The sequence below is a fragment of the Macaca fascicularis genome, chromosome X (genome assembly GCF_037993035.2).
Source record: "Macaca fascicularis isolate 582-1 chromosome X, T2T-MFA8v1.1".
In the NCBI taxonomy this organism is placed as follows: domain Eukaryota; kingdom Metazoa; phylum Chordata; class Mammalia; order Primates; family Cercopithecidae; genus Macaca; species Macaca fascicularis.
This window is the reverse complement of record NC_088395.1, coordinates 27,830,878-27,856,837: the sequence shown is the minus strand read 5'-3', so window position 1 is coordinate 27,856,837 and position 25,960 is coordinate 27,830,878. Positions and strand designations below refer to the sequence as shown.

General features: G+C 37.0%; 1 pseudogene; it reads right to left on the bottom strand.

The window, feature by feature from the left end:
* Nucleotides 1-1,870: 1,870 nt before the first annotated feature.
* Nucleotides 1,871-2,450, bottom strand: LOC102131386 (vitamin K epoxide reductase complex subunit 1 pseudogene; annotated as a pseudogene).
* Between the last annotated feature and the right edge of the window lie 23,510 nt (nt 2,451-25,960).

Here is a 25,960-nt window from a genome sequence, read left to right as displayed (position 1 = left end):
CAGGCTAGAGTGCAGTGGCACAGTCTCAGTTCACTGTAACCTCCGCCTCTCAGGTTCAAGCGATTCTTCTGTCTCAGCCTCCCAAGTAGCTGGGAATACAGGTGTGTGCCAATACTCCTGGCTATTTTTTTCTATTTTTAGTGGAGACAGGGTTTCACCATTTTGGTCAGGCTGGTCACGAACTCCTGATCTCAAGTAATCCACCTACCTCGGCCTCCCAAAGTGCTGGGATTACAGGCATGAGGCACCGTGCCCAGCCTATTTTATTTTTAATGATGAATAATATACATATTTACGGGTACACTCTGATGTTTTGATATATGTATATATTGTGGAAAAATTAAATCAAGATAATTAATACTCTATCATCTCACCTACTTCTCATTTTTTGTGGTGAGAACATTTAAAATCTATTCTTTTAGCAATTTTGAATTATACAATACGTTATTATTAACTATAGTTACCATGCTGCGCAATATATCCCTAAACTCTTTTGGTAAATATAATGAAAGGTGCTGGCCCTTTTCTAAGTAGGAAAAATATATAATACATCGATACACACAACAACTTGTATACAATATTGGATTCTCAGACTGAGTAATGTCAATAGGGTATCATTTATTCAATATCAAGATACAATTTAAGAGAAAAAAATCACTAGAGTTAATGAACATCATTAAAAAAATTTTAAATAGGTCTAACAGATATCCCTATTCTTCAGTGAGGGAAAATTTATCATCAGGTTCTTGGTTTGAGACATTGGCTTGGAGAGATGAAATGTTAGCTCAGAGATGATGACTATAAGCTCATTCATTCCAGTATCCCTGAACATGTGACTTGTATAAGTTTTGTAACTGATTTTAATGCTGGATTTGTTTTAATTTTGCATATTCAATGTTAGAACTTTTCAAAGATACATTGTATATATTAATATATGATTTATGTAAAAGAGTCTATACTTAAATACCCTGAGGGAGGGGAGAATTAATTTGCATTCATCACACCTAAGACAAATAGTTTGAGTTACTTTTGGAAATACTGTATCATACATTTGTTCAAGTTTCTGATAATAAAACTGCACATGGATACAGACACTAAGGCCAGATTAACAAAATGAAAGACACATAATTGAATTGTGAGCATGTTGCAAACTTAAAGTTTGACATCTACAACAAAAATTAGGAGAATTTGATAAATTTTCTCTTTGATATCCAATAAATGTTTGTTTTATAGGTGAACACACTGACTGTTATAGGCAGAACTCCTTTTATAAGGTGACCAGCAATAAAAATTAGCATATATATTCAGACCACATTGGACATTTTTATTGCCCAAACCCTTCTTCTAAGTCTTTGAATCACCCATTATGTTTTCATATATAATTTTATACCAGCACGATGTTATACTATTTTAAGAAACCAAACCTTTTGGCTTTGTAATCTATAATGAGTCAAAATGTATTAAGGAAACAAAAGCTTTTCCTTGTGATAAAGAATTGTCTGCTGCTTCTCTGGTGTTGTTATGTAACAAGAACAAGAATAATAAAAACATTAATAAATCTGACTAATTTATTTATAGTGCATTAACAACTGGACAATTGAAGGTAAACACATAAATCAGGAAAAGTGTCCTCTAGCTATTTTCTCTATAGACTAGCATTCCTTTTTTTTTTTTTTTTTTTTTAAATTTAAAAAATTGTATTGCTCAGAACCTTCGCTCCTTGGGCAATGGCAAGAGCTTCGGAGACCAGCCCTTGGGGACAGAGTCAGAGGCACTGGGTGGAAAAAAGAGTGAGCGTGTGGCACATTTGGTCCATTGTCATGTGTGGGTATGGCAGAGGGAAGGGGGACTCTAGATGGCCCTGCATCTAGGGCCTTCTAGGGACCCACATATGCCTCCTTGGGCAAGGCTCACATGCCAAAGCAAAGCAGATGAGGCCAGCCTGGCTTGGGGTGAGGGCTCAGTGCCTCTTAGCCTTGCCCTGGGGTTCTTGGACCTTCCGGAAACTGAGATACATCAGGCCCACGTTGATGGCATAGGTGGTGATGCAAACGATGCAGAAATCATAGAGCACGAAGAACAGAATCCAGGCCAGGTAGACAGAACCAGCCAGAGACAGCAGGGAGCTCAGCAGCAGCAGGGCAAAGGCCCAGCGCGTCCACGGGCAATTTAACAGCTGTAGTGTGTAGAAGATGCAAGGGAATATGTTATTGTATTGATTGAGGATGCTGTCCTGTCCCAGCACGTGCTGCACCAACCCAAAGCCCCTGCCCTACCTGGAGGAGATGATGCACGGGACAGCTAATGGCGGTGCCCATGTCGCAGAGAGCGCGGTAATCCCGGCCCAGGGCGCGCGCGGCCTTCACGTGCAGCGCGTAGAGCGATAGCACTAAGTCAGCCAGGCAGAGCGCGAGCCGCACCCAGCCAGGGTTCCCCCCAGTACTCCCCATATCTCCAGGTCACCCCTCGAGGTGCCCGCGGAGAAAACCAGCAGCCACGGAGCAGGGGCGGGGCAGGGCCTAGCATTCCTTTTCTTATGATTAACACATTTGTACATGAATGAGAATAGTTAAAATGTTTAGAGCTCTAAAGTATTCTTATTCGATGCTGAAGTTTCAGTTTTTGGTATTAGACTGCCTATTTACAGGGAATTTTTAAATGGAGAAGGAATAATTTGAGCTATTCCTGGGAAAGGCTGTTAGTATTTTTTAATCGACAAATTAAAATTGTAAATATTTATGATATAGAAAATAATGTTTGGACATATGTATACATTGTAAAGTGATTAAACTAAGCTAATTAACATAATCATTACTCACATATTTATCATTTATTGTGGTTAGAACATTTGAAATCTACTGTGGTAGCAATTTTTAAGTATATAATACATTGTTATTAATTATAATCACCGTGTTGTATGATAGATCTCCTGAATTTATTCCTCCCATCTAACAAATTTTGTATCCTTTGACCAACATCTCCCCAATACTCGCCTCATCCTTAGCCTTGGGTAACCACCATTCTACTTGCTACAGCTGAGTTCAACCTTTTTAGATTCCACATATAAGTGAGATTATGTAGTATTTGTCGTTCTGTGCCTGCCTTATTTCGCTTAGCATAAAGTTCTCCAGGTTCATTCACATTGTCACAAATGACAGGAATTCCTTATTTGTTAAGGCTGAACAGCATCCCTTTGTGTATATGTACCACATTTTCTATATTCATTCGCGCTGATGAACACTTAGGTTGAATCTGTGTCTTGGTTATTGTAAATACTGCTGCAATGAACATGGAAGTGCAGATCTCCCTTCAACACGCTGATTTCAGTTACTTTGGATATATACCCAGAATTGGAATTACTAGTCATATGGTAGGTGTATGTTTAGTTTTTTGAGGAACCTTCATGCTGTTTTCCATAATGGCTGTGCTAATTTACCTCCACATTAACAGTGTAAAGGCACATAGTATTTTTTAGCACATAGATATATTTAAGGGTGAACATGTGCTTTAAAGAGGGACACATCAAGTTTTGCTGTACATCTTAAATTCCTATAGTATGCTTGCTTGTTTATTATACAGTTAACCCTTGAACAATATGGGGGTTGGGGCACCAAACCCCATGGTGTTAAAAATTCTGAGCATAACTTTTGATTCCCCCAAAACTTAACTGCTAATAGCCTACTGTTGACCAGAAGCCTTACTGGTAACGCAGTCAACTAACACATATTTTGTATGTTATATGTATTATATACTGTATTCTTACAATGAAATAAGCTAGAGAAAATAAAATGTTATTAAGAAAATCGTAGGGAAAAATATATTTACTATTCATTTAGTGAAGTGGATCATCACAAAGGTCTTCATAGTCAGCATCTTCATGTTGAGTAGGCTGAGGAGAAAAATGGAAAAGGAACAGCTGGTCTTGCTGCTTCACGGGTGGCGGAGGCAGAAGAAAATCCATGTATAAGTAGATCCACACAGTTCAAACCTGAGTTGTCTAAGGGTCAACTGTACAAAAAAACATATACATAAATGGTCTATTAAATAATAGAGCAAGATTATGTCTAACTATTAGCAAAATCCAAGACATGAAGATAAATCTAAAAGCATCAATTTCTACATTTCCATGTTATATGAAAAAAATTCTTACTTGTAAAAAGGGGTTAAATATTAGATGAGAGTTTAAGTCAGTGATTTTATTCTTGGGGGAATCACTGTGGAATACTAAGAAGACGTGTTTTGAAAGAGCTTAGTATCTGTGCTTCCATGAACCTCCATTTTTCATAGATTTGAGCTACCGCTATTATTTTACCATCTGATACTTTTTTGACATTCATGCAGCAAATATTTCAAATGGGACATTATGTCTTAAAAGGATAGATAGCTGAAAAAGAATATGCGATCCTCCTCTCTTCTTTTCACAGTAATCACAACTTGGCCTTTGATCTGACTTGAGATTCTTCATCTTCTCTACAACACAGTCGGAGGAGGCTTCTTCTGTTGGAATTAAGTAGGGCAAGATGCCATGTGGTAGTAATAACTGCTTCCATCTCTCCTAATGTGGAGCCTTTAGATACCAACTATTTGATAAAGACAGATGTATAATACATTTTCTGGATTTTATCTCCATTTTTTTTTCTGTGAGTTAGCACATTTTTTTTTTCTTTAAAAATTTCATGTCAGTGGACAGGAACAGAATATTTACAGAAAAATTTCAAAGAGTTTTTTTGTAAAGATACACCCTTAGTGATGAAGCGTTTGTGCCAAGAATGATAAGGGTAGTTTCCCTATTGTTCACACAGCAGGTTGTCATCTTTTTCTTCTTAATAGGGAAAGGTCTTATCCTTAGCAATGCTGCATGAGTTGTTCAGTTACTTGGCAACAATAATAAAAAAGACACAAGCAGTAAAGGGCTCATCATCAACATAATGACAAATAGTAGTGCCTCAGCTGGTTTTAATGGCCATATGGAGGCATTAAATTTCTTGTTTTCAAGTATTAAATCCATTGCATATGATCAGATTAAGCCCTGGTATGTGCAAACATTTGAAACATTTCAGCTGCTGTATTTGAACTAGTATGTAGAAAAAAGTGAATAAGTATGAGGCGCTTGCCTGAATAAGCAAAGCACCCCACAATGCACAAGACAGACATAGATTTTTTTCCAATTTAAATATCAACATACATATTTCAGGCACATTCTTACAGTCATGACCAGCTAATATTATGAAGCAATATACTGTATATATGATAATGCCTGTTGTTAAGGAATTAATAAATAGAAAGAAATACTTTCTTAAGAAATACTGCCATTAATAAACAAAGAGTGAAACCCAATTAGAATGTGGGGGAAATCCAATATGTCATCCCAACACTAACAAATGAAAATACCTGTAATAAAAGTGAAAAACATAACCATACTGAATGCAGAAGGGAAAAGAACTAACCTAAATAACTTTGGAAAATGGGAAGTTGACTGAATACTGTAAGAATATAGACGAAAAGAATTGTGCACAAATGCTGTTATCTAGTCAGTAAATGCTTTTCTTATGGGGGTATTGGGGTAAGACATCCTGAAACGAATTTGTGTGTACTAGAATTGAACAAATAAGTAAATATGTAGTAGATAATAAAAACTGGGTGCCTTACTGCTGTAGAAGGCAATTACAAATAAAGAAAGGAAAAAAACTAAAATGATCCTTGTGATGTTGAATTGGAATCTGAGGTGTCAGTATGAACTCATTATGCATATACATACACAGGTATATAAAAATAGATATGTGTGCACATAGGCTAATACACAAATATTTACTAGTCCTGTCTGCTGAGAAGCCTAGAAGCAATAATGCTTCTGTAGTAATTAGCATACCTGGTGCCCAGATGTTGGTTTCTAAGCACCATGCCTCTATTAAAGAATCAGGGATCCTTGGAAAAGTGATTCATTCCAGGGCAGGGGTAGAGGAAATCAAAAGGAGCTTGAAACATCTTATGGTACCAGAAAAGTGAAAGTTCTCAAAAAATATGGGAGGAAGTTGTTGAAAGAGCACAGAAGTCAATCTGAAGGAGCTCCTAATGGCCAAAGCTTTGAGCAACAAAATAACTAATGACAGTGTCAGATAATAACCCAAAGAATAATATAAATATTTATAAAACAATGATGATGATAAATAAATAATTAATTAAATAAGTATATGGAAGAGATATGACAGCTTTTCCTTGTAGTGAAATTGCAATTAATAAATGCATAAAGGAAGAAGGAAATAGAAATTATCACTAGGCAGATATCACAGTGGTGATGATTGCATATGTGATCCATTGAAGGGTGCTAGAATAAGTGGGCAAGGGTTTTGGGGGAGAAGATATTTGTATAGCCTCAAAGTATTTCTCCTGAGATATTTGGTCACTATAGAAAAAATAATTATAGTTTTACAGTTGAAATTTCCAGGAGAGACCACGTAGATGAGAATAACAAGGTCAATATCACCAGTAATAAGACACATTGACATCATGAACACTGTAATATGGAGCACTGAGAAAGACATGGCACCATTTCCATGATTCTCTTTTCAAGGATGTAAGACCCCTAGTCTAATACTGAGAATGTACAAGGCACAAATTGATGGACATTCAGCAAGATAACTAATCAATACTCTTTAGGGCTATCAGGGTCATGAAAAATAAGGAAAGGCTGAGGAACTGCTGCAGATTGTAGAAATCCAGGGGAAAATAAATAAATGCAATATGGGATCTTTATTGAGACTCTTAAAAGAACATTAGTGGAAAAAATGGTGATGTTTGAAGGTGCCGAGACCAGCTCGGTCATGGAGACCCTAACCCAGTGGTGCTAGAGGAATTAAAGACACGCAAACAGAAATATAGTGTGTGGAGTGGGAAATCAGGGGTCTCACAGCCTTCAGAGCTGAGAGCCTTGAACAGAGATTTACCCACATATTTATTAACAGCAAGTCAGTGATAAGCATTGTTTCTATAGATTATAGATTAACTAAAAGTATTCCTTACGGGAAACAAAGGGATGAGCTGAAATAAAGGGATGGATCTGGCTAGTTATCTGCAGCAGGAACATTTCCTTAAGGTGCAGATCGCTGATGCTATTGTTTGTGGTTTAAGAACACCTTAAGCAGTTTTCCACCCTAGGTGGGCCAGGTGTTCCTTGCCCTCATTCCGGTAAACTGGCAACCTTCCAGGGTGGGCGTCATGGCCATCACGAACATGTCACAGTGCTGCAGAGATTTTGTTTATGGCCAATTTTGGGGCCAGTTTATGGCCAGCTTTGAGGGCCTGTTCCCAACATGAATGAGACAGTTAATTTGGTTAATGCTGTTATGACAATGTAAATTTTCTGGTTATGGTAATGCCATGGTTGTTTAAGATGTGAATGCTGGAAGAAGCTAAGCAAGGGATATATTGAAACTTTATGTTCTATTTTTGCAACTTTTCTGTAAGCCTAAAAGTAGTTAGCATTAAATGTTTTAAAATTTGCTATTATAAAACAAATTCAGAATGTCCACTTCTAGTTGCTGTAAATGAGTATAAAAATAGGCAATATATATGAAGTAACTGTTTTCACACATTGGAAAACAGCAAAGAATTATGATTCCTGAAAAAAGGAAACTAAGGCTGGGCGCGGTGGCTCAAGCCTGTAATCCCAGAACTTTGGGAGGCCGAGATGGGCGGATCACGAGGTCAGGAGATCGAGACCATCCTGGCTAACACAGTGAAACCCCGTCTCTACTAAAAAATACAAAAAACTAGCCAGGCGAGGTGGCGGGCGCCTGTAGTCCCAGCTACTCGGGAGGCTGAGGCAGGAGAATGGCGTGAACCCAGGAGGCGGAGCTTGCAGTGAGCTGAGATCCGGCCACTGCACTCCAGCCTGGGCAAGAGAGCCAGACTCCGCCTCAAAAAAAAAAAAAAAAAAAAAAAAAAGGAAACTAAGTGAAATAAGCCTCCAGATAACCCTGGATTTTTGCTTGGAGACAATATCTAAATTGTGGTGCAGGGAGGATTAACCAAAACAGAACACAATGGACTTACTGAACTGATGACACAATGATCAGAATTTGGGAATAGTCAGACTGTTGGAATTTGCAGGGCAAGTTGTTAGAGAAAAATGAGCTATGTATAATTAATGCTTCAGAAATCTGCAGAATGGACCTCTTTGGTCTTTCACTGAACACTAAATTGCTTATGTGAAGGGCAGGACTCCATGAATTAGGGCAAAGAGCAACTACTAGGGGAATAAAAAAATAATTCTAGAGATCAGTGAGCTGAACAACTACTGGAACACAAACATGGCTGGGATATTTTGATAGTAAATACACAGAGGGGGGAGTCCTCTCTGAGAATGCAAAGCAAGTGAGTAGAGCTTCCAAAAAGTCTCAGTCATAAAAATAGGCCGAATGTAGTCCAAGAGTGATGGCTACCGTAGACCATCCCTAGCAAAGCTTTAAAATGGGCCCAGAAAAGAGTAGCATGATATGCAAATGAACTAACTGCTTTCCTAGTAATTTTATTAAGGAAAATAACAAGATACAGTCAATCACAATTTAGCATCCATAAAGTCCAGTATACAATAAAAAAAAAAAAAAAAACTAGGTGTGCAAAGAACTATGAAAATGTTGCTGACAAGAGGGAAAAGATAACTTGTAATTAGGAGAAAAATCAGAGATGACAGAAATAGTAGACAAATACTTTAAAACATCTATTACACATGTGTTCATTTTTGATTTCTGAAGAAACAGCTAAATGATTTCAGTACATAAATTGAAACTACAAGAAGCAGCAAAATTATTCCACTGATAGAAAATAATTCTTACCAAAATCATGGCTGGATTTTCTTATAGAAGTCAATAAGCTGATTCTAAAATGTGTATGTTACATTTAAAGGACAGTTAAAGGAAATAGCCATGAGTCCTGAAAAAGGGAAAAAAATTAGCATACTTATGCCATTTGACTTCAATATTCACAATAAAGATACAGTAATCAAATCAGCGATTATCCTAAAGACAGGAAAATATATCAAAATAGAGAATCCAGAAATAAAATCAAATTTATATTGTCCATTAATTTTGTCTTTTCCAACTAGTTAATCTTCATTTTGATTCTATTTATGCTGAAAATGTGTGGTCCAATACTGTGGATCATATTATTTAATTTTTTGTTAATTTATTGTGATTTTCTTTTTGACCTTTATAATATATAATTGTACCATGGATCTAATTAAAAGCTTGTGCATTCTCTATTATAATGAAGTTCAGTATGTGATTATTACATCAACCTTATTAATTCTGTTCTTCAGATCCTTCATGCTCTTATTTTTAGTCTATTTGCTCGGTCGTGGTTGACAGCGGTGAATTAAATTTTCCTACTACTAAAAAAAATTCAATCAAATTAGCAAATAAATTTAACGGAAAAATGAAAATCTTTCCAATGAATTGTGGTAGAACAACTTGATGAACATGAACCTTGGCCATTATCTAACTCAATACAAAAATTAATTTGTGTTGCATCATAGACTTAAAACCAACAGCTAAAATTAAAGCTTCTCAAACACAAAATAGCAGAATATTTTTATGTGCTGAGAGTAGTCAATGATTTCTTAAACAAAAGCCATAAAACATTAACAATAAAATAAAAAATGATAAAACACAATTAAACAAAATTATAAAAATCTGCTCAATAAAACATATAATTAAGAAAATTAATAAGAAAGCTACAGACTTAAATTTGATATGGATAATACCTGTATCTGACAAAATACTTATATGGAGAATATGTAAACAACAACAATAAAAAATAAAATTAGTAAAAATAGGCAAAATATTTGAATAGGCACTTCAGAAAAGAAAGATAAATACAGGGCATATAAGCCCTTGAGAAAGTATTCAAGCACATCAGGAACGTTCAAATTAAAACCAAAAGTAGACAAGAGCATTCACCTATTAGAATGGCTAAAATTTAGAAGATTGATGGCATAAAATGTTAGTAAAGGTGTGAAATGACCAAAACACTGATAATTTGTATGAGTGTTGCAACAATTTTGAGAATTGTTTCAGCAGTTTCTCATAAAATTAAACATACTCCTAGTCAGAGAAAAAGACTTGATGTACAATGGAACAAATATGCAAAGACAACAGATTTCTTGTAGAAAATAGGGGTTGAGAATGAAGGAACATCTTGAAAGAAAGCACTGAAAGAAAAGAAAAGTCAACCAGGATTCTATACTGAATGAAAATTTCATCAAAAACGAAGATGAAATAAGAAAAGTTTTCAGAAATACAAAACATGGAAGAATTAATCACCAATAGATGTGCAATAAAAGAAATGTTAAAGGAATTCCTCAGGCAAAAGGAAAATCATACCAGATGGAAATCTGGATCTACATAAAGAAATTAAGAGCATTGAAAATGGTAACTACATGGGTAAGTATAAAAGATTTCACTTAATATTTAAATGTCTTTAAAAGATAATTGACTGTTTAATCCAAAAGTATTAACATTTTATGCTAAGATGTATGCCATATGTAGAAGAAAAACATATTACAACAGCCCGAAGGGCATAGAGAAATGGAATTATACTCTTGTTTCTTGAGTGCATCTGATTATTATGAGTACCAATGAGGCCAATTCTTTCCACTTAGTACCCAAAGACCTGGTGACTATGCAAGTCAACAAATACTAGGACACGTGTAAGAATCCCTCTGTCTTATGATATTAACGGGAATTCAGCTGCACATCTGTAATAGATTTGGTGAGATTGAGCCATGTGAGCATCAGATAAGGCCATTGTATGCCATGTTGGGGAGCAGAAACAACAGATGAAAGCAAAGCTAGCCAAGCACCCTGCACTTGCTGAGGGATTGCATGCATGGACATGAACTGAGAAGACTTTCAAAAGAAACAGACATAGGTGACAAGAAATCCCACCGTTCTCTTAAATGTTAAAAGGATACTAGGTAAAGGGAGTAGGAGAGGTCTCTTTCCCATAGGAGAATTTGAAACAGGGCTAGAAAGGGAGTGGAGACAGGGATTGGGGTCAGCATGAAGGCAAGCCCTGTGCAAGTTACTAATGAGGATGGTGAGTTCAAGAGAGGGCAGTCAGTCCTGTGCTGAAAATAGAAAAGACATGAGTGGATAGGAGGACAGAATGTGCCTGTATGTGTCCAGGTGGGAGTGGGGTGGGCAATGAGGGGTTTGAAAACAAGAGAAGGGATGGCAAGGTAGGCTGGGCATGCAGAGGTAGGTGACCACATTTCTGCAGTGCTGGAGAGCTAAGAAACAAAATTGGGATACCATGTATTGGGCAGAATGGAATCCACACAGGTAGATGCTTGTGCAGGAATGTCAAGTTCATGTTTGAGGAAGAGTCTTCTAGCACCAAGCTTTCCCAATAGTGCTTAGGGAACCCCAGTGATGTGTGGTCTAAGTGACCTCAGGCCTGAATGGGATGAAGGAGTGCTGAATAGACAAGACAATTGGCTTGCAGTTCCCCCACCCAGACTTCTCCGCCTTCAAGTCAGATATTTGATTTATGGGGAAGGCTTAAGTTGGAATAAGAGGTCCCACATCTACAATATTGACAACAATGGTATAACAGTTATATACAGAATATATCATGGAATCCTGGCCTTTGGGGGACCTGTGCTCTATAAACTTGATGTTCTCTCTCCCCAGGTCTTCCTGATGTTCCTCACTAGCTGAGAGTATCCTGTATAGACCCATTCCCTAGCACCCAGTGATTCTGACCAAATCTTTCCTCCTCAAAGTAAAGGGAAGTATCTTATTGATATTTCAGAATTTTGAAGCATGCCCAGGAAAATCCTGGTACCCAAGACATCACTAAAGGAATTCCACTGTCTATGGATGAGGGATTAAGTTAATTTTCTGCTCAACCTACTTAGAAAACAGGGAAATTAAAATAACAGTGAGATCATATATTATTGCCCCAAGGTTTGACCAAAATTTAAAAGGTTGATAAAATAAAATGCCTATGAGAATGTAGATTATCAACATACATTAATATACAAGAATATGAATTGGAACAGCTTTACTAGAACAGAATTTCAGAAATATTAATAAACATTTACAATCATCACATTTTTTTCCCACTTTAATCCGGTTTACACTTTGCTATGTCTTTCCTGTAAGAAAATATGCATATTTGCCCAAGAATTCATGGTCAATGATGTTGATATCAGTTCTACAAATGATAGCAGCAAATGGGAAACAACTAATGTGTCCATCAGGAGGAGATTGGTTAAATTAATTATGGCACATACACACTTTAGAATTCTAGGGAGTAGTTAAAAGAGTAAAGTGGATCTACACGTACTCTCACAGAAAGATTTTTGCATTCACTTCATTCAGTGACAATGGCAAGAGGGGAAAAAATATGTATAGTGTTATCCATGTATGTTGTATGTTAAAAACTCACAATGTACTTTTTATAGCACAGTATGGAAGGAAAAGTCTAGAATACATTTTAAAACAACAGACATTATTAATTGTCATTACTTCCGAGGAGAGGTATGAATTTTGACGAAATGTACTAAGGGGAATTGTGATTTATGCATATTGGTAGAATTTTGTGACAGTGAGAATATCTGCACTATTACTTAAAACCAAAATTTTCCTTAGGAGTAAACAGAAAGACAATGGGCAGTGGAAGAATACTGAATTATTTCTTCTTTTCTTATCAAAGCTGCCACATCTGCCATGGAACCATTTTCTAATCACCTAGAAAGACTTCTGGGTTTTTAGGGATTTAGCCACAGTAGATGTTTGCTTACACTGATTCCAGCGGTCTTTCCTCACTGACTGCCTATGGAGGAGGCTTTGATTTTAGACTACCTAGGTAAGTTCACTAACTGGTGTATGTGTTCAGAGGCCAGTCTAGAATAATTAACCCCATTAAAATTCGATCTCAAACCTCAGGATGGTTTCCAAAATCTTCTCTCTAGCTTCTGGGTTGATTCTGTGCCAAATCAGACTCTCCCGACTAGCAGATTTGAAAATGCTTTGAGTGTGGTGGATGCATGTAGAGAGATGAAGAGGTGTCTAAGCTTCACTGTTTTAACTGGGCAGTTATAATACAAGAAAGGGGCTACTTCTGTCAAGAGGGTCCAGGGTAATGAGAGGTGAAGCCAGCTGGGTTTCTGAGTGGGGTGGGGACTTGGAGAACTTTACTGTCTAGCTAAAGGGTTGTAAACACACCAATCAGTGCTCTGTGTCTAGCTAAAGGTTTGTAAATGCATCAATCAGCACTCTGTAAAAACGCACCAATCAGCACTCTGTGCCTAGCTAAAGGTTTGTAAATGCACCAATTAGCACTCTGTGAAAATGGACCAATCAGCACTCTGTAAAATGGACCAATCAGTGCTCTGTAAAATGGACCAATCAGCAGGATGTGGGTGGGGCCAAATAAGGGAATAAAAGCTGGCCACTGGAGCCACCAGTGGCAACCCACTTGGGTCTCCTTCCATGCTGTGGGAGCATTGTTCTTTCACTCTTCACAATAAATCTTGCTGCTGCTCACTCTTTGGGTCTGTACTATCTTTATGAGTTGTAACACTCACTGCAGAGGTCTGCGGCTTCACTCCTGAAGTCAGCAAGACCACGAACCCACCAGGAGGAACAAACAATTTCAGAGGTACCACCTTTAAGAGCTGTAACACTCACTGCAAAGGTCTGCGGCTTCACTCTTGAAGTCAGCGAGACCATGACCCCACCTGAAGGAAGAAACTCCAAACACATCTGAATATCTGAAGGAACAAACTCCAGACACACCATCTTTAAGAACTGTAACACTCACTGTGAGGGTCTGCAACTTCATTCTCGAAGTCAGTGAGACCAAGAACCCACTGGAAGGAATGAATTCCGGACACAGTAAGGGGCAGGACCTATAGGCAGTTGGAATGTCAATTAAGTCTTGGAAAAGGCAGGTGAGTCTGGGCTGTGTGTTCCTCTAGGAGCAGGTGCGGGCTCCAGAGAAGGCTACAGTGCAGCTGACCAACAGGTCTGTTCCATTCTGGACAGGAGGGCACACTGCGGAAGACCCAGGGGAAGGGTACAGTAATGTGAAAAAGTGCTGGACTGGACTCATGTGAAGGGACCACGGCAGGGTCAGCTCTGGAAGAATCTAGGGCTAAGGGAGGGAGGACTCCAGGCCAATGAACCCTACAGACAGTCCCAGATTGTGTCTGAGTCTCATTCTCACCTTACTTTTTTCAGGCCTGCTTTTAGTGCTTCCACCATAGGATCTTTATTTTGATTGTCTGAGAGACATGTTGGAGTATTGAGAAGAGAAATGAATTAATAGACCCAAGATCTGCCTCAGGCTGGGAGGAGTGGAACAGTGTGAGCTCTAGAGGAATGCAGACCAGGAGTCTAGTCCCATCCTGTCACTTACTAGCTGTGGGAAGTAGACACATTACCCAATTCTATGAACATTGAGTTCTTCATTGGTGAAGTGGATTTGATAAGCCCTGTCCCCTAGGACTGTTGGACTGTGTGTGATGTATGTAAAGCACCTGGTACAGTGACTGGCGTGCATTGAGACATTAAAAAGTGACATTTATTACTATGATTTTGTTTTTACCCTAGGTAATATCACCCCTTCGACTGGGATATTTTTGGTTTTGTTTTTTAATCCAAGAGAAGTAAATGTCCATGAAAATGCAGTGCTGTAGGACACAGAACACCAAATTAGCCAAAAATTCTCCCAAGAAAGAAAGAGAGCCTCAGTAAGTCTTCCTCCTTGCAGGGTAGTTTAATTTGGATGTTGGGGAATCCTCCCCATCTGGATGCACCTCTGTTTCTGGAATGTGTGTCAAAATCTAACTCTTTCTCTCCCTCTCACTTGCCCTTTGATCCAAACCACTCCTATTTTCATTCATTTAACTCCTATCAAAATATAGCCTTCACTTAATTTTCCAAATTATAGTGAAATTAACCTAGTTAAAATGCCCTTCAAATGGACTCTCCAACCCAAGGCAAAAAGTGCCAGCACAATGGCCTCTGGGTATCCCACCTCCCTTGAGGGTATCACCCTTATTTCTCAGAAACTGGCTGGAGATGAAATACGTAGAACACCTAGTTTTTGCACTGGGACAATAGCACAGGGCATTTTCCATCCCTGCACTAGGTGGAGAACTAAAAGCCAAAAGCTAAAGGCAGTTCTCCATTCCAGACTGTGTCTTAACTCTGAGACACACCACCAAGGATCCTGCCCCTCTCACCACTCCCATACCCTCCTCTGATCCGCCACCCAGCCTAATTTAAAACTATCTCCCATTGAAGGACTTAAGGTTTTCCAAAGTCCCAAATTGCCTTGCCTCAGCGTGTTTACACTTGACTACTCTCCTGTGGACCTCCCCTTTTCCAGCCCCCTCCACCATATATTTTTTTCACTTGTCTTTTATGTTTTACACGGTATCTCACTGTCTTCCTTATAGGATAGCGCTACTGACTCTAAAATTTCATGGACAGTGGCTTGGACTTCTTTTTCTTACCATCCCTGGTATTGCCGTTGAGCTTTTCCAAAGAGCAGATGTTCAACTAATGTTTGAGGAATAAAAAAGCTAGTGAACAAGAGGTCAAATTTATTAACTCTTTAATGCTTTCTACATTCTTGAATAAGCAAAGCAAATCTGTGTATATAACTTTTATTTTACAGAACAACAGAATAGAAGAAACAAGGAAATACAAGAGTTTACCACCTTTTACTTTTTTCTCTATTTCTTAATCCCAACTATTTTACTGCTGATTATTTCACATTTCTAAGGAAATGCCTATTTCCGTGTCATGTTTTTTCATTCCAGATCAGTAAATAAGATGAAAGATTTCTCAATTTGTTTTAACAGATTTTAAAAAAGCCTCTTAACTCTAAAGTTTCATGAACAACATTAAATATGTAACCAATATTATTCATACAGCTAGATTCTAAAGCTAATTAACGTTTTTATAAAATAAATAACATTTGAAAACTTTCAACAAAAACAAAAGATAAGTGTACAAGTTACTCATGTAGAACAGGAATACAGATATGATATGTACTATGGTCCCTCTAACACTGCCTGGGCCTCCCACTACTTAAAAGATTGAGTGTTCTCTTCAAAGTGAGGAAAGTGCTTCATACTTCTCTAAGGGTGAAGCTGCTGGAATTGACCCTGTAACGTGCACTGGCCGGGGCACTAGTAGGAGGCATAGCTGCAAATCTGCCTCGGACTCTCTCTTCTTCATCTCACAAAGCTTCTTCATACAAAGATGGAAAGGAACTGGGGACAGTATCATGAATCTTGGCCAAAAACTCAAGGGCTCTCATCTTACCGGTTTCTGCATGGGCTCTGGGACCCCACAGAAATTCATACCACACAGGATTGCTGTTGAGTACCTGCTGGCGCTCCAGGTATCTTTCCTTTATGAAATCTTGGGTGATAAGCTTCTTGGGCTCCCCATAGAAATAGTGGTTCTTTCTGGCATCTATCCCCATTACCTTAAGCACCTGCAAGATATCTTCCTCAGTGGCACAGTTGCCCTTCATAAAGGTCACACATAGGATAGTCATCAGGAGGCCAGTCTTGGGCATGATCTCCTCATCACTCAGCCTTGCATCACAGGAGCGATTCAGTTTGTTGATAAGAGCATAGTAGTGCCTGGTTGGATCGACTTCCTTCACAACAATGCCAAAGGCCAGCACCATGAGCTCAGAGGCCTTCTTGAGGATCTCATGGAAGTGCGCCTTCTCCTTTTTGATGACATACTTTAGCATGTCATGCTTTGTTGTGGGCTCCTTCATGTTGTACTTGTGCAGCAGGAACTGCACCAACAACATTGCCTTCTGGTCTAGAGGGGTTGTGCTCAAAAGATCAGTGGTCGGTGGTGCCTGGGAGGTGCTTGTTTTTTCCTCATCTTGGCTCTCGGCACCTTCATCAAATTTTGTGCATGAAACACTTGCAGAACTACTGGTAGTGGATGGGGCCCTCTGAGGGCCTGGAGATTTGCTACTTGGCCCAGTACCAGGGGAGCTCTGGCGATTAACACCATAAAGAGGAGGGGAGGAAGTGGAGGGCCTTTCTTCCTCCGAATCATGTCTCTCCTCTGAACAGCCTAGGCTGGCTTCCTCAGACTACGGGTCTCATCTTCCTGAGACCCTTGAGGTGGAAGTCAGAGGGTATCTCATGCTGATAGCTCTGCCCTGGGCCTCCCAGGAGTGAAAGTAGGGCTGGGGTTCAGCACAAGCTGGGCTCCTTGCCTCTGGGGTAGGTTGTCCTGTCAGATTTCCACCTTGGGTGTTGCGGGAGGGGAGGAGTAGGGAGTTCTCCTGGCTTTTTCATTAAAGGCTTTGTGGAAAATACCAACTCCGTGAAAGTTCTGGGTCATTTCCATACTGAAAACCTTGAGAATGGGTTAAAGTCTCAGGCTAGATACATATGGGGAAGTTGCATCACAAAACAGCATCCCAGTTTTGGGTAGTTATTAAGCACAGCTTCTAGAATCATGCTGTTTCAGCCAACCCAAACTTCTGTGCTGTCATGATATTACCATATGGTACTGGCACACAGGGTCTGAGGTGCCATCTCAGATTGCACTATTCAGTGAAGCAGTATAAATTCATTGTCTCAAGGCACACTGGGAAGAAGCAAGGGCCACACTTCAAAATATTTCATCCAACTAATTCTGTCATCTGCTTCTATTTCTGGCTACGGACCCTGTTTCCACTTGAGGGTATGCCCCCACTTGTTTCCCACACATAAGTAATGGTTCAACCCAATCTTATTGTCCCTCAAGAATTTCTCATTTTTGCTTCTTTGCTGTTGTTGATACTGTTCTCTCATTCTTTCTATAGTTTCTCCAGGGTTGATTTTGGAAAATATTAGCCAAATTCTGGTTGCCATCTTGAATGCTACATGTAAGATAGTGTATTGGTCTGCTCAGGTTACCATGACAAAATAACATAGACTGTGTGGCTTAAACAACATAATTTTTTTTAACCTAGAAATTTATTTACCTCCAGGTTCTGGAGGCTAGAAGTCCAAGATTAAGGTGTCTTCAGGGTTGGTTTCTGCTGTGGATTCTCTTCTTGGATAGCAGACAGCTGTCTTCTTCTTGTGTCCTCACATGGATTCTTCTCTATGTCCTTGCAAAAAGAGAACTTTGGTTTCTCTGCCTTTTCTTAAAAAACATTCTTTTTGGATTAGGGCCCCACCCTTATGACCTCATTTAAACTTAATTATCTCCCTAAAGGTCCTATTTCCAAAAAATGTCACATTGGGCATTAGGGCTTCAACATACAAATTTTGAGGAGGATACATTCAGTCCACAGCTGACAGTGAATCTGTAAATAATTTAAGGAGGATTGGCATCTTTATAATATTCTTTTCCCCATAAGTGAACACAGGGCACTGATCTATTTATCTGGGATTTTTATAGTTGCCTCCAAAAAGATGGTGTACATTTTTGTTAGGTTTCTTTTTAGGCAAATTTGGATATTTGCTGCTATTATGGTTGAGATATTTTTCTATTATTTGTTCTTATTACTTATTGATTTTGTATGGCAAGGCTCCTGAGTTTGCCATAGTGACACATACAACAGCTTTCTGAAGTCTGTTTGTTGAGTATTTTGTGCACTGGTTCCTGTGGATTTTCTAATTAGAAGAACATATTGTCACCATTTATTTTCTCTGTCCTTTCAATATTCATACCTTTTATTTTAGTATTTTTATTGCTCTGGTTATGTATTTCAGTTCACTTTAAAACAGTAGAGATGCTACCATACATTTGTGTCCTGGTCCCCATTTTAATGGGGATGCTTTTAACATTTCTCATTCCTGTAAGCTTTTTGTAGATTTTAGGAAATGGAAATCCTATTTTAATGTTATTTTGCTTTTTTTTTTTTAACCATGAATCAGTGTTAAATATTTTTTTCCAAAGGCTTTTTCTGTACCCCAGGAAATGATCAAATGCCATTCTCCTCTAATCTATCAATGTAGATAAATCGCAATCAACCATTTTTTTTAATGTTATATCATTTTTGCATTTCTTGGATACAATCTACTTATTCACTCTTACATTAAACATGTTATGAATGTATTTAGGATAGATGCCTATGTGTGAGTGAAACTGGCTCATGTGATCTCTTCTTGGGTTGTCCTTATTTAGTCTTTGTATTCAATAAAACTATACACCAAACAAAAGAACATGAAACAAAACAACATAAGCAATGATTACATGTTAAAAATGTTTAAATCCAAGTTAGACTTTAGATTAGTTAATCATATTATACCAATGTCATTTTCTGCATTTCCATAATTGGACTATTATTACGTAAGTTGATATCTTCAGAGGGAAGTGGGAGAAAGGTGCATAGTAACTCTCTGTACTATGGTTGCAATTTCCACTAGTCTAAAATAATATCAAAATAAAGAATTTAAGGATTTTTGGTTTTAGCACCAACATACGAAGAGCTTAGGAGTTATCTCTTTCATCTTTACAACAAGAAATAGCTGGAAAAATTGAAAACCAATGACTTTCCTTGGACCCAACAGAGAACTGAGGTCAAAGGAATCACAGAGCAACTTGCTACCCTGAAATCTGAAGAGACAGGCACATTCAAATAATTACAGTTGTTTGCTTACCTGGAGCAGAAGCTACTGAAAGCCGTAACAGTGGAACCAATTAGTTCATTAGTAATATTGACAAATTGCTATAGGCTGAATGCAGACTAGTGTGAGATTGCAAAAACATCTAGGAGTTGCTATCACAGAAGGGACCACACTAATGCAGCCTTTCTCCAGGAACTCCACCAGATTCTCACAATGAGGACCTGAGAGAAATCCTCTGGTGGTTCTGGCAGGGGGAAGGAGAAGAATAACCATTATGTAATCTTTCCAGATCCTTCCATATTACAGACATCTATTCTCCAGAGTAACACAGAAGTCTTATCCCACCTAAAGGAATTAATTTCCACCCACTATAGCTCCTTTCAGCCTTCCTGTCTTATTTAATTAAAAAAAAAACATAGTCAACATGGGACAAGGATTAAAAAAAAAAATAGATTGGTAATGATGCAGCCAGGAAAAGAAGCAAAGGGCTGGAATGGGTGGGTGGGGTGTTATACTCTTGGAAGAGGGACAGAAATGTTTGTGATCATTCCCCCTAAAAGCAGGATTACTAAAATAATAAGATTTAATTTTTTAAAAAATTATAGAACACTTTCTTTTTCCCACATCCTACCACCACAGAAACAAGCCTCTAATATAGTAACAGTGGATTACAGCTGAAATATCTGCATACAGCTGCTCTCTGAGGACCAATACAAAGAGAAACCCTAAAGCAAAGAGAGGATAAAAAAATCAAAGACACCAGAGGAATGTGAAGCCTCTAGTACCTGTACTATAACAAACATTAAACACAAGCCAACTCCTAACCATGTTAATATCAATCATCACACTAAAAACATATGTTCCCTAGTACCTAACACTGACATATGTCTGGCTTTCAACAAAAAATTATAAAGCATACCAAAAAGCAAGGAAGAAAACAATCTAAAGAGACAAAGCAGGTATCAGAACCAGACTTGAACATGATACAGATGTTTAAATTATCAAACAAGAAAATTTAAATAGGTATGATTAGAATTTTGAGGGCTCTAATTGAAAAAACAGATAACATGCAAGACCAAACAGGGATTATGTTGGCAGAGAGATGGAGACTATAGGAAAGAATCAAAACTAAATGCTAGCAATCAAAAACACAATAAGAGAAATGCAGAATGCCATTAACAGGCTTATTAGTTAACATGGCACAGCTGAAGAAATAATTACTAAACTTGAAAATAGGTTAGTAAAAACCTCACCAAATGAAACACAAAGGGGGAATAAAAAGAACTAAAAATTAACAGGATATCCAAGAACCATGGGAAAATATAAAAAGGTATAAATACAGGTAATTAGAATGTCAGAAGGAAAATAAAGAAAGAATGGGGCAGAAAAAAATACTTGTCATGATAGTGTTGAAGGATTTTCTAACATTAGTGACAGACAACAAAGCATGGACGACCCAGTCAGCTCAGAGAACACCAAGCAAGATAAATAGCAACTCTAACAGATTATACCTAGGATATCATACTTTAACTGCAGAAAACAAAGACAGAAAAAATTATGAAGAAAGTGGACTGGAATTACTTTCCTACAGAAAACAAAGATTAAAATTATAGCAAAATTCCCATCAGAAGCCAGGCAAGCAAGAAGAGAATAACATGAAATCCTGAAATCCTTAAAGTGTTAAAAGAAATAAAAGTTCAAACCAAGAATTCTGTATCTAACATAATTATCTTTCAAAGGAGAAGAAAAAGTAAAGGCTTTCTTAGACAGACAAAAGCTGGAGCAATTCATTGCCAGCATACCTGCTCTGCAAGATGTTAACTTCGTCATGCAGAAGGAAACTGATATAGGCCAGAAATGTGGATGAACATAAATGAGCATCAGAGAAGGGATAAATGGGGGTAAAATGAAATATTTATTTTTTGTCATTCTTAACTTTAAAAATTATTGCTTTAAATCATTAATAGTAGCAATGTATGGGCTGATTATAGCATATGGATAAGTGAAATGAATGACAACAATGTTACAAGGGATGGAGGGAGAAATTGGAAACATACTGTTATAAGGAATGTATACTACATGTTAAACAGTGTAGTGTTATTTGAGTGTAGGCTTAAATTATTTAAAAATGTATATTGCAAACAGTAGGAAAACCACCGGAAAAATTTTAAGTATGAGGTGTTTATCAGGAGAAGAGATTAAATAAAGTCATATAAAATGCTCAAGTATAACCAGACAATGGAAAAAAAAAAAAAAAAAAAGCAGATAGAAAAACGCCCCAGATGCAACAGACAGAAAACAGTTATAAAAGAATAGATTTTAAGGCTGGGTGTGGTGGCTCACGCCTGTAATCCTAACACTTTGGAAGGCTGAGGCAGGCAGATCACTTGACCTCAGGAGTTTGAGACCAGCCTGGGAAACATGGTAAAACCCTATCTCTACAAAAAATAGAAAAATTAGCTGGGAGTGGTAGTTTGCACCTGTAGTCCCAGCTACTTGTGGGGCTAAGGCAGGAGAATAACTTGAGTCCAGGAAGCAGAGGTTGCAGTGGGCCAAGATCACATCACTACACTCCAGCCTGGGTGATAGAGTGAGACCCTTTTAATACAACTATATTAATAATCACTTTAAATGTGAATGCTCTAAACACAATAGCTAAAAGGAAAAATGTGTCAGATTGGATACAAAAATATAAAAGATTCAACCATATGCTGTTGATAAATCTACTTTGTATATTCACACTCAGGTTAAAAGAAAAGGGGTAAGGAATTTTTAGGGCAGTGAAACTATTCTGTATGATACGTTAATGGTGGATACATGACATTATGCATTTGTCAAAACCTGTAGGACTGTACAACACAAATAATGGATCCTAATGTAAATGATGGACTTTCGTTCATAATAATGTATCAATATTCATTCATTAATTATATCAAATGTGCCACACTAATGCAAGGTGTCAATAATAGGAAAAACTGTGTGTGACAGGGGAAGGGGTAAATAAGTGGAAACCATATTTCTTGCTCAGTTTTTCTGTAAACCTAAAACTGCTCTAAATGTAAAATGTATAAGTTTTTAAAAAGCAAAGAAAATTCACATATATGTAAATAACCAGCTTACAGTATTTGAACTAAACTTGTACTATAATTGAACTAAAACACATTGGATTCACTAATTCCTTGTCTTATTTTTAGCACAGAGTCCCTGTACAATGGTTATCGCCCACAACCTAACAGCTCCAGATCATCTGTCACACCTTCCTTGTCCAACATTCAAGGGTTACCTTAGAACACCCAAGATCAGGCCAACAATTTAGAGGTGATGACTAGTGACATCTATTTAATGTTCCACAATGCTATCTCCTTCAAGAAAGTATCCAATGACCTCCTCACTTCAAAAAAGGGTCACCTGTAGAAAAGGAAGGGGTTTTGAGATGATGTGATAGATTATGTTGTTAACAACATATCTCTCAACTGGCTGGTAGGTTCCCTTTATTCTCAGCTGACTTGAGTCTCAGAATGCTCAAGACCAAGGTGCAGGGAAGAAAAGGACAAGCCAGGAAATATACCAAGCTGAACATAAAACACAGCAAACTTGTCCCTTTAGCCAATGCATGGTACAGTCAGCCAGATGACTTTCTTTGATGTTGAAATTAACCTGCTAGGCAAATATGGTAGGTAGTTGGAAATGGGTCTTCAATTGTAGTCATTTCCAGCTAGATAAAGATCTTTAACGTTTTTGGATTAAGCAGTTAAGTTCTGTTGCTTATCCGGCTGTCAAGAAAAGAATGACAGACTTGTCATTCTGTTGCTACTGTTACTGTATGACTCTAATAAATAGAAAAACATTCATGTAGGCTATGGTATGAATTAATGTCTGTTCCACTGTTGTTCATGGTTTGTCTTGTAATGCATGCTTGTGAAACTTGATTTTAGCTTTAAAAAAATTTCTCATGTAGGAATACTACTTTGAAATTCAATAAAATATATTTTACAGTAAGTCAGTTTAAAAAAAGTAAGGGGATGGAGACAGACATACCATAACAACACTAATCAAATAAAAGCTAAAATAGCTACACAAATTTTAGACAAAACAGATTTCAAAACAAGAGAAATTATCAGGGACAAAGAGGGAAATTATGTAATGATAAAAGGGTCAGTTCCCCAAAAGGACACACTAAGTCTAAATGTGCATGCGTCTAACAGAGCATCAAAATACATGGAGCAAAAATTGATTGAAGTAAAAAGATATAGTATTACAGTATATTTAATACATTTTCAGTAATTTATAGACAGCAGACAGAAAATCAGCAAGGATATAGATGACATGAAGAGTACTAATAACCAACTTGACTTAACTGACATGATAGAGTATTCCAACCAACAGCAGCAGAATATACATTATTCTCAAGCTCACCTGTGACATTCACCAAGTAGACCACATTCTAGGCCATAAAACACACAGTAACAACTTTTTAAAAAATATATAAATTGCACAAAGTATGTTCTCAGATAACAGTATAATTATATCAGAAATCAATAACAGAAAGATAGCTGGAAAGTTCCCAAATATTTGTAAATTAAACAACGCACTTCTCCACAACTCAAAGGTCAAAGGAGTTTCAAAAGGAATTTAAAAATATTTTGAACTAAATAAAAATGAAAATCCAAATAACCAAATATTGTGGATTGCTGCTAACGTAGTTTTTTAGAGAAATTTAGAAGATCAAATTCATGTATCAGAAAAGAAGAGATATCTAAAGTAAATAACCTAAACTTCTACCATAGGAAACCATAAAAAAGAGAAGCAAATGAAAAATAAATAGAAGAAAGGGGATAACTTTTAAAAGAAGTAGAAGTAAAAGAAATAAAAATACAGATCAGAAATAAAACAAGAAAACAATAGAGAAAAGCAATAACATCATCAAAATAATCAAATAAACTATTGGCCTCTAGCCAGAATGATCAAGAAAGAGAGAGAAGACATAAACTACCAATATCAGGAATAAAAGGGGGTCATCACAACTCACAACTGATCTTATAAACATTGAAAAAGTAATAATGGAATACTACAAACAACTCTGCTTACGTATTTGATAACTTAGATGAAATGGGTCAGTCCCTTGAAAGACACAAACTACCCAAATTCACATGGGTTGAAATAAATAACCTGAACAGTATTGTATCTATTCAAGATATTTAATCAGTAGTTTAAAACTTTCTTTAAAAAGAATCACCAGATGCAGATGATTTTCTTGGATGAATTCTACCAAGCATTTAAGGAAGAGAAAGTACCAATAATCCACAATATCTTCTAGTAAATACAAGAGACAAAATTCTCAGTTCTTTTTATGAGGCTATCATCACTCTAATACCAAAGCCAAATAAATACATTACTAGAAAAATAACAATACTCCAATATCACTCATGAATATAAAAATATCTTTCATAAAATATTAGGAAATAGAATACAGAAATATGTAAAAAGAATGAAACACATCATGACCAAGAAGTGCTCATTCCAGAATGCAAGACTGAGTCCATATTTGTAAATCAATCAATGTAATTCATATTAACAGATTGAATATAAAATAAATGTAATTACATCAATAGATGCAAAACAATAATTTGAAAAATTTAATACCAATTTATACTTAACACATCTAAAAATTAATAATAGAAGGGAACTCCCTTAATTTGATAAAGGGTATATAAGAGAACTTATCACTAACACCATACCTAATGATGAGAAAATGAATATTTTCCACCTAAGATTGGGAATGAGATGAGGTTGATTTTTCATTATTCCTATTCAATATAATAATAAAAGCTCTATTTAGCATAAGACAAGCAAAATAAGTAAATAAAAATTATACATATAGGAGAAGGATAAATAAAAATTGTCTTTTTTGCAGAAGAAATGATTGTCTATGTAGAAAACCCAAAGAATCTAAAAAAAAACCCTTTCTGAAACAAGTAATTATAATCACTTTACCATTTACCAACAATAAAGAATTGGAATCAGAAATTAAAAAGCAAAAATACTTACAATGACACAAAAATACTTAGGTATAAGTCTAATAAGGTATGTACGGAATCCATATGCAGAAAACTACAAAACTCTGATTAAGGGAGATTTAAATAAATGGAGCAGTACTTTCTGTTCCTGGAATGGAAGACTCACTATTGTTAAGATGTCAATTATTTCTAACTTGATTTATAGACTCAATGCAATTCCAATAAAAATCTCAGCAAGTTTTTTGTAGACAGTGACATACTAACTCTGATATGGTGTAACAAAGATCTTAGAATAGCCAACACAATACTGAATAAGAACAAAGTT